The sequence below is a fragment of the Macaca fascicularis genome, chromosome 6 (genome assembly GCF_037993035.2).
Source record: "Macaca fascicularis isolate 582-1 chromosome 6, T2T-MFA8v1.1".
Taxonomy (NCBI): Eukaryota; Metazoa; Chordata; class Mammalia; order Primates; family Cercopithecidae; genus Macaca; species Macaca fascicularis.
In genome coordinates, this window is record NC_088380.1 from 73,487,147 (window position 1) to 73,501,808 (window position 14,662).

The 14,662-nt window shown below is 40.3% G+C and overlaps 1 long non-coding RNA gene across 2 annotated transcripts in view; it reads left to right on the forward strand.

The window, feature by feature from the left end:
- LOC102145684 (uncharacterized) overlaps positions 1 to 13,826 on the forward strand; it is a 169,672-nt gene extending 155,846 nt beyond the window's left edge. For both annotated transcript variants that reach the window (XR_010587391.1, XR_006698732.2), the window contains 2 exons: positions 8,232 to 8,280; positions 13,676 to 13,826. This is a non-coding gene — a long non-coding RNA (uncharacterized lncRNA). The remainder of the gene's footprint in view (positions 1 to 8,231; positions 8,281 to 13,675) is intronic.
- Positions 13,827 to 14,662: the final 836 nt, after the last annotated feature.

The window sequence follows — 14,662 nt, forward strand, 5'->3', positions numbered from 1 at the left end:
AGTTATACAGAGATGACCAGAATCGGTTGTTTTAGACCATTTTCACACTGCTGATAAAGACATACCCGAGACTGGGAAGAAAAAGAAGTTTAATTGGACTTACAGTTCCACATGGTTGGGGAGGCCTCAGAATCAGGCGGGAGGCAAAAGGTACTTCTTACATGGTGGCAGCAAGAGAAAATGAGAAGGATGCAAAAGCAGAAACCCGATAAACCCATGAGATATCATGACACTTATTCACTATCACAAGAAAAACACGGGAAAGACCGGCCCCATGATTCAATTACCTCCCCCTCAGTCCCTCCCACAACATGTGGGAATTCTGAGAGATACAATTCAAGTTGAGATTTGGGTGGGGACACAGCCAAACCATATCGTTGGTATTTACTTTACTTCTCATAGAAACTCTTCCAACCCTCCACCCACTCCTATACTTGTTTTCTGGGCACCAAATCTGAAAGGAATTTAACCTATGAGACGGATATTTCTATTGCCCTTGTTTTTAAAGTTGCTTCTCTAGGCATCATTTACCACTTACCCTTGGCCCCCACACCTCTGTGAGTATGCTTCCCCTCATAAACAAGCACACTCATAGATGGTTATTAGGTTAGATTATTAAATTTTTGAGAGCTGAAGTCGCTTAATTCAAGTGTCAAGTTATGTTTGCGGAATGGATGTATTTATTTCACATTCTACGTTATATTTACAAATCCCTTTCATTATCTTTTTTTTTTTTACCTTCTTAAATACCGCATAAGACAAGAAGACAAGCAAGTATTATTATCCTTGTTTAATAGATGAATAAAATTTGCCTCAGAGAGGCTAAGGAACATACTAAAAATCTCACTAGTAGGAAATGGCAGAGCCGGAATTGAATCCAAATTTTTGGTTGCAAAATTCTCTGTTTTTTTCCATGGGGTTCAGGCGCTTGTCACCTACTCAATGAAAATGACCACCACAATTCACCTAGAAGTAGCCTGGGCTGCTCATCACAAACACCATTCAAAGATATTTGCATTTTGTTCTTGACCCCTCACCTTCTTGCTCCTTTCCAAAACAACATCACACTGGCCGCTAGACAAAACATAACAAAGATAGCTCAGAGCTAAAAATAAGGAGATTTAGGTTTTTCTACAGTGTCTTCATATGCCAGAACTCATCCAGCACAGGATGTGTCATTACTCCCAGAGGAGCTTACAGTCTAATCTTCTCATTGTATAGGGACCGGATAAAGCAACTCCTTCTTTGGCTGCCTGAAATACTGACCAGGTCAGTGATAGGCTCTCCAGAAATAAACTGCCGTCCAAGTGAGCCACACCAATCTGAGTGTGTTTTCTCATCTGTGAATTCATCTGGTTCTAAATTGAACTGAATCAATGAATGTATAATCATGTCTTACATTTCTTTACTGTTCCCATGTGATGGATAATTTTTTTTATGTTACATTGACTGGACTAGAGATTTCCCAGGTATTTGGTTAAAGATTTTTCTGGGTGTGTCTATGAGGGTGTTTGAGAGCTAGGAAACAGGTTTTCTCCTGCCTTCAGACTTGAACTCAGACTGAAACCATTGGCTCTCCTGTTTTGCAGGCCTTCAGACTCAGACTGGAACTGCACCATTGGCTCTCCTGGGTGGGTCTCCAGCTAGCTGACCACAGATCTTGAGACTTCTCAGCCTTCATAATCATGGAAGCCAATTCCTTATAATAATACATATATTTTTCCTAGTCTGTGGACTTTTCCCAGCTCCAGACCAACAACTTTCTATCAGTTCCAGGACGCTCCATCAATGCCCTGTCTAGACCCTACAGATTTTGACCCTGAAGTAAAGTAGGAAAGGCTATGGAGACATGTTAAATGTTGCACTACCACCTGAAGCCTTTTCTTCTTTAAATTTCTCAACAGAAGTTGAATGCACACACGGAGCTTAATTGGACATCAACTTTTCTCCTCTTCTGTGGGATCCTGTCAGTGCTTTAAGCAATGAGAAGGCAGGTCATTTCCAAGTTTGTGTGGTAAATCTGGGGGGAAGTGGGAGAAAAGAAAGAAAGCCTGAGTCTTATAGGGTGTGATTTGGTTCTAGACATGCTTATGTTGCTTTTTATAAGATTATCCATTTGACTAGATTTCTTTCCTGCTGACAAAAGAGGCAATTTCTACATATAAAATAAATCTAATTAAAACCCTTTCTCTGTTCCTGTCAAGGTAATAGATGCAGACCCCAGGAAAAGAGTATATTTGGATTCTGAGCGTGTATAAATGATTGTTTATGTGATATCTGGTGCCAAGATCCACAGAAGGCTCCTGTACTGCCCTGTAAAAATAATGGGAATGGAAAGCTTTTCCTTAGGCATAAAAAGTTCATTTTATTTCCTATTCTCTTTCACAGTGGTAACTATTACTTTGTAATTTTCCTGGTATTTTGTTGGCAGCCAAAAATGACACAAGTAATATTCCTTGCTTACAATATGCAGTTCTGATTCATTTTGCTTAGCTCCAGTTGCCTCCTATAATAAAGGTGGCAGCGCTAGACCTTAAGCAGAGGTCTAAACTAGAGCAAATTTTTTAAGCCAGTTTTTAATCAGAAAGGCAAAACAAGTTCAAATCCTTTCCATTCCTTTATCCTAGTAGAGTCTTTAGAACACACCAAATAGCAAGAAATGAATACAGCTTTAGTAATTATCATTGATAACTCTCCTCAGCCTCCAACTGAGTGAACAGCCTCTTTCAGGCCAGTCAAGAACCATTCTGTGTAATCCTATCTGCATGTTATCTTGACAATGGGAGATCACGAGTCATAGACACAGGTCAAGGTGTTGGGCCTGAGCTAACCAAGTGCGTTGCGAATGGAGGCAGTCTCCCAGGATCTGGGACAGGTGTGAGGAGCCACCAGGAGGCAGGGACCATCAAGGGGATGGTTTAGTCAAAGCATTACTTCAGAAATCCAGGCAGACACAGAGGTGTGGGTATTTACAGACACCACTTGTCAAGAGAAGTGGCAGCCTTGAAACCAGAAGGCACAAACACTGAAAACTAAGGTGGTTCAGGCTGCTAACAGTCCTACTAGGCAGTCACACATCAGAGGATCCATGGTAGACAATAGAGCACCACAAAGGCCCTATGAGTGGGGCATGGCTTCTATGCTAGAATCCACTTCTATGCAGACAAAGGACTAGCATGTGCTTCTTCTCTTAAACAAAGAAATCCATGTGTGGCTTGCCCAGGGCCTTCAGATGCAAACAAGCAACTTAGATGACCAAAAAGGGATATGACACTGGGTGGGGATATACATTCCTGAAAATGTAAAACATTAATTTGTGCCTTCTTTACTTAAAGCAGTTAGTGAGTAACTAAGTTATGGAGAAGCTTAGACACGAAAATGCTCTGGCTTGCTTTGAATGTGGCATTTTTACAGGTGAGAAAGCTGGGACCCAGAAAAATGCACTGATTTACCCAAGGAAGCAGAGCCAGGAACAGAATACAAGGCTTCTAATCTACTGATCATTGCACTGTGTGACACTATGTAAGACGCAGAACCAGCTAAATTCATCTTATCAACTCAGAATCCTTTAGTAGCTGTGTCCAGAGGAGGATTTGCCTACACTCCAAGGGCTTTGGGTTTGTCTGGGAAGGGCTTATTTTTCACTTGCTTTCTTAGGTAGGAAATCAGGGTGGGAGATCTCAGTCATCATCAATACCTTCACTTCTGTGGATTTGGACTTCTTTTAATGCACTCATGAGCCCAGCGTGAAGCCTGGCCACAGAGATCCTGAGAATTGTACTCAAGAGAGTTTGAGCTTCGGATGTCATGGGTGCTCCCTGTTCTAGAGATAATGGTGTAAAGTGACACAGACACAGCATGTGCTGGCTGGAGGACAGATAAAAATAACAAATAAAGAGTCTTAATTGAGTACAGTGATTCAATTTTGCAAGACAGGCAGCAGCTAAAGAGATCTATTGGCACTTTATAGGTAATGTCGAGTGATAAAATAATAGTGATGATGATGCAGAGAAGGAAGAGTGGCAAAAATTGCATTCTCTGTGTCTTGCACAGTACTTAGCCCATAATTAATATAAATTATGCATCTTAGCCCACAGTACTTAGATGCATAATTAATACTATGGAATTGGACAAACTGAATTGATGACCATGACCCATGATCCATAATCATGACCCATGACCATGTCAGGGATGGTGCAAGATTAGTGTGAATTCTGTTTCAGTAGGTGAGGACTAGCACACACTGGAGATAAACTGTGGTTTGGCACTCTTCCATTTTTACCTTGCTCATTTTTTAAGGCAGGCAGTTCGTACCTCATTGATTTTCACTGCTCATCAAGTCCTATTAGCCTATTCATTAGTGATGGCTTCATTCCCTTCCCACAGTCTGTCTCCTGAATGATACTTCCTTGTGTTAAGGCCGTACTTAGCACTAGCCATGATTGTTGGGTATCAACAGAATGTGGCATGACCAGCAGGGCCTGCTGGCTGGCAAGTAGCACCCTTCTCCATCACATTGGTACCCACAGAAAGAAGGTGGCAATTTCCATTACAAGGAACATCAGGTTGTCAACTGGTATTATAGTTCCAGTCTCTCTCTCTCTTTCTGTCTGCCACCCACACACCTTCACACTCACTTGTCTAAATATAAATATGAACACATTATCATAACCCCAAGCCTGTTCTTGCAGCTAAATTTATTTTGTCACTGGAACCACAGTTCGCTTATCAGCCACACTAGAGGCCCACGGTCATCTCTCTTTGTTTTGCTGTTCTCCACATCTGATCAGGCACCAAGCTCCAACGGCGCTTCCTTAGACACTACTCTTGAGTCCTCCCCTTCTCTGTTTTTGCACTCCTATTGCTCTAGTATAGTTACTATATTATACTATCATCTTTCACCTGGACTTAAAGACTCCAGATAGTTCCATCTTTCTAATTCCTCTTCCCCAGTGCAAAGTGAGGATGCAGAGTACCTGTGGAAAGGCTAAGGGAAGACAGACTCCAGGCATGAGAGAGAGAGGAATACCAGCAAATATGTATGGAGAACATTTATTGAACACTTACCACGTGTCAGCACACTGATTTACTAATATTTACATTTATTTTACTTAATTCTCAAAAAAACCTGAACATACATACCATAATTATCTCCATTTTATGGATAAGAGACCTGAGGCTAAGAAATTTTAAGTGATGTATAAGATCATATATAAGGAAGTGGCAGAGCTGGACTCAAACCAGGAGTCCAGTTTGTCTAACTCTTAGGTCCATGTCATTGTCATCACCACATTCTACCTTTCTAGTTGCTCTAGACCAGAGGTTATCACCTAAAGGGTTTGTTAAAACACGGATTACTGGACACAACCCCCCAGAGTCTCTGATTCAAGTCTGGGATGAGGCCTGAGGACCTGAGAAGTTGCATGTCTAACAAAGTCCCTGGAGATGTTGATGCTGCTGAACCAGTGATCACACATGAAAGCCTTTGCTCCAGTCTTTGCATTTAGTTTTGGCACTTTCTCCTCAGGCACAGCACAAGTGGTTCAAACCTCAGACTTAGATATCAGACCAGTTTGAGTCCTGGATCTGCTACTCAATACCTCTGTGTCTGCGGGCCACTTTCTTTAACCTCACGAAGCCTCAGCTACCCCTTCTACAAAATGGGGATAGAACCTACCTTGCAAAGATGTTTGAGGACTGGGAATCATGAATATAAAACTCAGAGCTCTGTGACTTGCACAGATTTGAACTTAATAAATGTTAGCTGTTTAGGAATTTACAAGTATATGAATTTTTTTATTTCATTTAACTTTTATTTCTGTTCATTTATCTCTGCATTTTTTGTTTCTCTCACTGCCTCAGATGCTTTGCATTTGATATTCCTTATATTTGGAATTTTGTTCTCCAGACCTTTGCATAGCTCACTTCTTCTCACCACTCAGGTTTTAACTGAAATGTACCAGTTGAGGAAGTCTTTGAGCCTAGATGAGGGCACCCTTCTCCTATCCACTACCCACAGCACTTTCTCATTGCGTGTTCAGTGGGTGGATTTTTACATTGTGATCCAATTTCTGGAATACTAATAGACCTTTTCAGGTTTTCTACTTATTCTACAATCAATTTTATGTTTTGGTTTTATAGAAAATTGTCCATTTTATCTGTTTTCAAATTTACTGTCACAAATTCATTCTGTGACATTAACTTCTTTTTATTCTCTACCATATCAGTGTTGTATCCCTTTCACTTTCTAATATTCTTTGCACCTTCTTTCCATTTTTGTTTATCATTCTTGCCAAGGTTTGTCTATTTAATTTGGCCTTAAAATAACCCACTTTCTGGTATGCTTGAATCTCCTTATTATATCCTTGTTTTTACTTATTTCTATAGTTTATTTCCTTTCTTTCTTCTTTCTGTCTTCTTCCCCCTGACTTATTAAGTTGTATACTTAGGTCTTTAATTATTGATGTTTTCCCATTTATTCTATGAACATTTAAAACTGTCAATGTTCTTTAAATCTCAGTCATGGGGGCATGTTTCTTATATGACTTTCAATACATTTGACCTACTTGAGCAACTAAAACCTGTCGGAATTCAGAAGGCCCTCAGTTCAGACTCAGCAGAGGATTTTCTTTGGCTTTGGCCAGGTGCCCAGGCACTGCCAGACTGGGACTACTGTTAATTTCTTGGTTTAGGGTTTCCCAGCTCATGCAGGTGGTATAAATTTAAACCTCAAACCCACACAAGGGCAGGGCTGTGGTGATAAATTCTCAAGAGAGACCATTATTTTTTCCTTTCTCCTGGATTTAAAACAAAGAGTTCTCTCGTCATCTCCGTAAAGGCAGTTTCACGGAGAGGGTAGCACTTCAGGGCCCTGAATTTATGGGACTTGCCCCTTCTCACGCTTCTCTTTGCACAGGCTCCATCTTCGCCTCCTCTCCTGGGTGTTGCCGTTACAATTCCGTATTGGTAGATGGTCTCAGGGAGATTCAGTGCAAAGTATTATTCTGAATAATTGTTTAGTTTTTATCTTTGGATTTTTAGGATCGTCCTTACTTTCTTGCTAGCTTGACTGTGCATTCAAAAAAAACCTCTATTCTCTCTGAATTGTGTATTGGGATAGTACAAGAGAGCTTATTTTGAGACTATTTAGTCTGCCATCTTACCAGAAATTGAAGTGACTCTTGTGACTCTTTAGCACATCACTGTCCTTTATCTCCTCTATAGCGCTCACTAACACCTGAATTTATGTTACTTATTTATGAGTTCATTTTCTGTTCCTCTGTTGCCAAGTTAAAAGTAAATAAACTGATGACAGGGTCTCCATTCTGTACACTGGCATAGCCTCAATATCTAGAAAAGTTGTTGGCATGAAGTAAGACTCAATCAAAATTTGCTGGGTGACCGATTGACAAATAAATCACGAAGTATACCTATGTGGACTATATCCTATGTGAACTTTAAAAATAACTATTTATAAATTATCTCTGACACAATAAGGTAGAAAGTCAGGTTATTTAATAGCATGTATAACATAACCTCTATTATAAAACACATGTATGCATATGTGTGTTTATGTTTGTATTTAAAACTATCTGGACGAATATACACAGAATATTAACTGTTTATCTCTGGTTAGTGAGATTTTTCATAATTTTTCTTTCATCCTACTTCATACTGAACACATATTAGTATTTTTTTTTTACAATCAGAGGAGGGAAAAAACATCTTATAAAGATCTGGGATATTTGCTACCTTAATTTCAAGGTGAATATTACAGATAAAGTTTCATTTTGTCTTTCTTCCTAAGGACTCAGTCATAAGTTACATGTGTTTGTTTCTACTTTTCTTGGAAGTAAAAATAAGCCATTTTCAGGCTTCATTTCCACTATTATTCTGCTCAGTATAGGATGTTTTTTTAGAAACAACATTAATATATGTTAATTTATCACTACAGACACCAGGATTATGCAAGGATCAGCTAGAACCTCTATTCTAGATTTGATACCTTTAGCAACTTTAGTTTTGTTACTTTGATGTAAGGAAAGAAAGGACACCAGAATATGTCCCACACTGGCCTGGGGAGAGGAAAGGAGTGTTAGAGATCCTTGTTGTCCTCTACCACTACAGTTTTTGTCAGCATAAATTTGGACTATGTTATATTTTTATGCTAGGTGTCACCTATGCTTAAGGAATAGTCAGCAAGTTCATTAATTAATCCTCTTCCTTCTCAGCTGCCTGCCATTTATATCAATGATAAAGTCAGGAGCTGAGGACGCAAAGGTGAGTAACAATCAAACCCTGCCCTTGCATCCCACAGAGATGTCAAAGAACATAATAAGGATATCGTGTCATAAGTGGTATGTATGAAATACTTTTGAAATTCAGAAAAAGCTCTCGTTGGATGAAGAAGCAGCAATCATCTGCCTCCTGTTTATTTTTCAGCCTTGTTCATTACACTTGCCTCTTTTGCTCTAGCAACACTATTTCTCAGTTTCCACAAACTACAGGCCAGGATTTTTGCTCATATTCATACTGTATCCTCTACCTGGAGTTTCCCTTGTTTCATTTTCCAGGCAAATTCCCACTTATCCTTCACAATTTGCATCAGGAAACTTTCTTTCTTTTCTTTCTCTCTCTTTCTTTCCTTTCTTCTTTTCTTCCTCTCCTTCCCCTTCACCTTTCCTTTCCCTTCCCCTTCCCCTTCCCTCCCCTTCTCCTTCCTTCCTTCCTTCCTTCCTTCCTTCCTTCCTTCCTTCCTTCCTTCCTTCCTTCCTTCCTCTCTCTCTCTCTCTCTCTCTCTCTCTCTCTTTCTTCTCTTTTTTCTTCTTTTATTTAGAGACAGGCTGTCACTCTGTTGCCCAGGCTGGAGTGCAGTGGTATGATTACAACTCACTGCAGCCTCAACCTCCTGAGCTCAAGCAATCTGCTTGCCTCACCCTCCCAAGTGGCTGGGACTACAGGCGTGCACCACCATGCCCAGCTAATTTTTTATTTTGTAGAGACAGGGTCTCGCTAAGTTTCCCAGGCTGGTCTGGAACTAATGGGCTCAAATGATACACCTGCCTCAGCCTTCCAAAGGGTTGGCATGAGTCACCATGCCCAGCAGGAAACACTTTCTAATTCCCCCTCTTCAGGCGGGTTGGTTCTATGCATTCACTCATGCATTCAACAGGCATTTTTGGACTCCTATGACCCATCAATCACTGTGCTAGACCTTGACAGACAGTGGTGAAACTTGAAATGTCTAGGAATTCAAAAGAGGGTGTCAAGCAAGCAGGCAGGTATATAAGCAGAAGTATGTAGCCTGGAGATAACAAATATGTGCTTCATCTGCAAATGGGGATAACTGAAGTTATGAGCTTGGGTGGTGTCTGAGAAGAAAGTACTGAAGAACAGAGGAGGGTCTAGAACCCAACATGGAGAAATCCCAACACTTAATGGCAGAGTAGTACAGAATAAGCCTGCCAAGGAGACAGAGCAGAAGGATCCTAAGAAGCAGGCGAAAAGCCAGGAGAGTATTAGGGCCCAGAAGCCAAAGGAAGAGAATGTATCAAGGAATGTGTGGTTAAATTCAAAAGCTGCTGAAAGGTCAGATAAGATAAGGAATAAAAAACATTCATTGGATCTAGAAAGATGTAGGTCACTGGTGACCACAGCAGAAGATGAGAAAAAAATGATGGCACTAGAATTCATATTGGAGTGGACTGGAGAGTAAGTGAGAGGTGAGGAAATGAAGCCAGTGAAACTAGACAACTCTTTCTACTACTTTGGCTATGAAAGGGGATGAGAGCAATAGGGAAGAAATGAATTGAGATGAGAAGAGAATATTTTTGTTTTTTTATTTTTGCAATGTGAGAGACTCTAGATTGTGTCTAAAAATATTATTCAATATTTTGAAAGGAGATTACTGGGTGTACTTTCAGTACAATGCTAGGGTGCACTTTTTACAACAATTTACAACTCTGTAGTGGCCAACATGGACATTTTTATTATTAGAAACATGAATAAATTTAATCCAGGTAAATAGACAACCAGTGTGAACCAACGGACCTGCTGGACATTAACCAGTGTTGCGTCTAACCCAGAAATTATATTCTAACATTTCTTTGTTGAATTGACTATATATGTCACATTTCCAGTGCTTTTTGGGCTGGTTTTACTGTTTTACCTGCACCCTCCATTATTTAATGAATTAAATACAATCATTGTTATGTGCTTGTTTTGCATTTGCCTGAGAATCATGATTTTTACCGTTGTAAAATTATACTTTCATACTTGCCAAACCATTTTAAGAAGAATGTGGAGAGATCAGATCAAGCACCAGCTTCATGAAAATGAAAGAAACATATTCAGAAAAATGCAGGCTGCAGAACAATATAAAGAAGAAGGAAGTAGGCACCAGTAGAGCTGAGAAAATCCTAGGAAGGACATGAATTTTCAAAACATAAAGCCATAACTATTTAGGGTTTTAAGTTTGAGGCCTACAGAATTTCATTATGAGTTCATAAAGAATTTCTGGTCAATACTTATTTTAAGTGGATAAACTACAAAAAATACAGACTTTTACTCAGAGAGTGAAAGCTGAGTATTGTGAGGGGCTTTTGGATGCCTTTGTGAACGGAAATCCAAATGCCATGGATTGGTGTAACTGGTAATATCTTTACATTTCCAAATTAAGATGTTTACTTCTGGGCAGAGTTCAACAAGCATCGTTGGAGCATCTCACTAGTTTTGGTGCCTTACCACCTCTTCATGGCTGCTCACCCAGCACTAATGTAGATGATGTTCCACACAGCTCAGAATGAAGTGGTCGTTATGGAAATAGAGCACATGTAGTTAAAGACAGCAGCACACTCTGCTCCGGAGCTCCCAAAATAAACTTGGTTACATAATATACAAAAACCTCCCAATCACTCCCTTGGGTTCCCTTGGCAGAACAGCCCATTTCCACCAAGAGGAACTAGTCCATTGTCCACAATAAGGACTCTACTCACTAACATTTTTGTCACCCTTACAATAAGACTTTTTGAACTTTTATCAGAAAGGTCTTTGCTGGCCCCTTTTGCTCCACAGAAATGGTAGTTAAGGGAATCAAACTGGCTCAGCAGAAATAAAACATTAATCAACAGTAACCTTCTGTTTTATCTGTTTTCCTACCCAAGGCCTGATTATCTCGTGAACGGTCCATTCTAAGAAGTCATTGTGACACTGCTTATTTGAGCAATATGTTTATTCAGAGTTGCTCACCTCTTACTGTGATCTTTACAGTGTAAATTTGTTTGGGGCAGGGATCTGACTGTTCACAAATTTTGCCTAGTGCAACGCTTTTTCAAACAGAAAACAAAATTAATGTATTTTGATCATAAGGATAATACTGATAACGATGACAAGAAGGCACAAAGGCACGCGGGGAATGCTCTGAGGCAGCGCAGAGCAGCAGAATGTTCATAACTATGGCTAGTGCCATGGCAGTTACAGAAGCAGCATCAGAGACAATCAATTGGTTTTGGCACTGCTCACCTGGAAGACAGGCTCTACCTGACTAAATTTCTATGCATTACAAATGACTGGTTAGCAAAGAAATGTGGTTACAATGTCTGACTCGTTAAAAAGAGAAAGAGAACACTTTCTCATTGGCTTTTTTCTTTTTCTATGTGGAATTCATATGTCCTTACTATACTTTATCACTTGCTCTCCTTATTTGTGATAAACATAAGAAGGTCAAATTGTTACCTGCCTTGTTACATAGTATTAAGTGGGGGTAAAGCCCTGGTGGACACCTTTTGCTGCAGCCAAAACAACATGCCCATTACCCCATCCTACCGAGCAGTTAGAGGGAGGAAGAAACGCATCGGTGCAGGTGACTGTTCCTCCAAGGGTGTTCAAGACCATAGGCAGGAAATAGGAGCCAAAACATTTTTATCTGTGGCAGAAGAAATGGCTCATGATCAGTCCATCATGTTTTGCCAGGCAGAGCTCCAATCACCTCCTACGACTGGGGCAAAGCAGGGAGGGGAGCAAGCACAGAGAAGGAAAGTGTAAGGAGATGGTGTGAGGGCTCATTTCCATGCCTGTCCCAGAGCCCCCTTGGAAAAACAGAACAACAGCCACCATTTTTGAACATTTAACGTGTGCCAGACTCTGAGCTAAGTGCTTCCAGTATACCAGCTAATTTAATCCTTCCAACACCCATTATGAGGTAGGTATAATTAACTCCTCTTTACTCATTTGGAAACTAAAGCTTTAAGACATTAAATAACTTGCCCCAAAGCATACAACTGCCAGGTGTTGGAGTCAAATCCAAGGCTCATCTGACTCTATAACCTTACCCTCAACCATTATGTTATGTTAATGCCATAGAAAATTAGCAGTCATTAAGCCTCCCCCAGTCTAACCTTTTACTGAGTGCACAAATCCCCTTGATAACATCCCAAACACATGACCATCTGTGGCTCTGTAACCTCCATTAAAAAAGCAGTACTGCATAGCCTGGCATTTCTCAAACTGGTACCTGAATCCTCAGAGCAGATAGATTCTTAACACCCATTGGTACCCAGAGGACATTTAAAGCCGTAATCTAACCATGTCTCCTCTTCTAGAGGGTCAATTATACTTAAAGAGATGGAGGAGCAATTATATTTTTTATTCAAACAAACAAATATGGCTAAGTCCTCACTTAGTGAAATGCCAAAAACCAAAACCAATTTTACTGTAGGCTAATTGATATAAATAAGAGTTAAGTTCTATGGCATATTCTGGTCACAAAAACATCACCAAACTTCTAAAGAAAAACCAAAACACTTCTAATATTAAACATTGAAATAAATGTGAGCTATATATACATTTAAGAAAGATTAATAAAAACAAGAAGATCATTTTTTACCTACTGCCTCAGAGTCCCCACAAGGAAAATGCCTAGTGGAGCTGAGAAGCAGGGCCACCCACCCTCCAGACCCTAGAATATTAGAGCCACCAGCAGTGTACAACCTCAGCCTGGAGAAGCTGCAGGCATTTGACTGCAACCCACAAGAGCAGCCAAGTGGACTGAGCCTGCAAAGCCACAGAAGCAGGACTGCCTGAGCCTTGGGAACCAACCTCTCACCGGTGTGCCCAGGATGTAGGACATGGAGTTAAAGGAGTTCATTTCTGGAGCTTTAAGACTTACTGTCTGCTCTGCTGAGTTTCAGATTTGCTTGGGACCTGTCTTTCCTTGCTTTTGGCCCATTCCTTCCTTCTGAAATAGAAATGTTTACCAAATGTCTGTTACACCATTGTGTCTGGGAAGTAAATAATCATTTTCGATTTTACAATCCTAAGTCTCAGGAAACTTGCCCTGAGTCTCAGTTGAGACTTTGGGCTTTGGACTTTGAAGTTGGTGCTGGAACAAGTTAATACTTTTGGGACTATTGGGATGGAATGATAAGTATTTACATGTGAGAAGGACATGAGATTTTGGGGGCCAGGAGCAGAATGCTGTAGTTTGGAGGTTTGTTCCCTCCAAACCTCATGTTGAATGTTGGGGCCTAATGGAAGGTGTTTGGGTCATGGGGGTGCATCTCTCATGAATAGATGAATACCCTTCCTCAGGGATGAGTGAGTTGACTTCTCACTCTACTGGTTCTTGTTAAAAAGAGACTTGCTCTTCCTGCCTTTTCTCTTGCTTCCTCTCTCACAGTGTGATCTCTACATATGCCACCTCCAGCTCCCCTTTGCCTTCTGCAATGAATGGAAGCAACCTGAGGCCCTCACCAAATGCAGATGTCAGTGTCATGTTTCTTGTAGAGTCTGCAGAATGATGAACCAAATAAATCTTTTTTCTTTATAAATTAGACAGCCTCAGGTATTTCTTTATAGCAACATAAAACAGAGTTGAGATACCCACTTATTCCAGTTTAAGGTCTTAAGTGGCCAGAGTCTATCTCAGCACCTCAAGGAACAAGGTGGGAACCCGCCCTGGTCAAGACATCATTCCATTTCAGGGTACACTCATATCCACGCCCACAATCCCTCAGACTGGGCAATATAGACATGCCAATTCACCCAACATGCACATCTTTGAGAAATGGAAGGAAACCGGAGAACTCGAAGAAAACGCACACAGACATGGGCAAAATATGGAAACTTCACACAAATGGTAACTCTGGCCAGGAACTGATTATTTTTCTCATCAATGTTACAAAAAAACTACATTGAACAAAAACAATGTTATTTGAGGATCAGCTGTATACTGTGAAATTAATCGCAACATCATCATTTATGAAACCTTAAAAATTAGCACTTGCATTGAACAATTACATTCTACAACACCAGAAGCTGCAATCCCAAGGGACTCCCCACTCCCAACTGGTTCAAATTCCGTCTTCTATACTTAGTAGTACTTCAATGCAAAAGAATGAGAGGAACTGGTTTAGTGGACTAAGCATAATCTTTGGAATCTAAGTCCAAAGTTCTTATCCCATCACTACTTCTAATCTGCTATCAGCTTAATCATGAGCAAGTTAATCTGTCTGAGCCTCAATTTCCTTATCCATAAAATGGGAACGATATTGCTCATTTCTCAGAGTTGTTGGGAGGACTAAATGAGACAAGTACAAGTGTCCAGCATAGTTCCTGGCACATCAGAAATAGTCAATATGGTTTCTCTCCCCCTCATTCTCTGAAA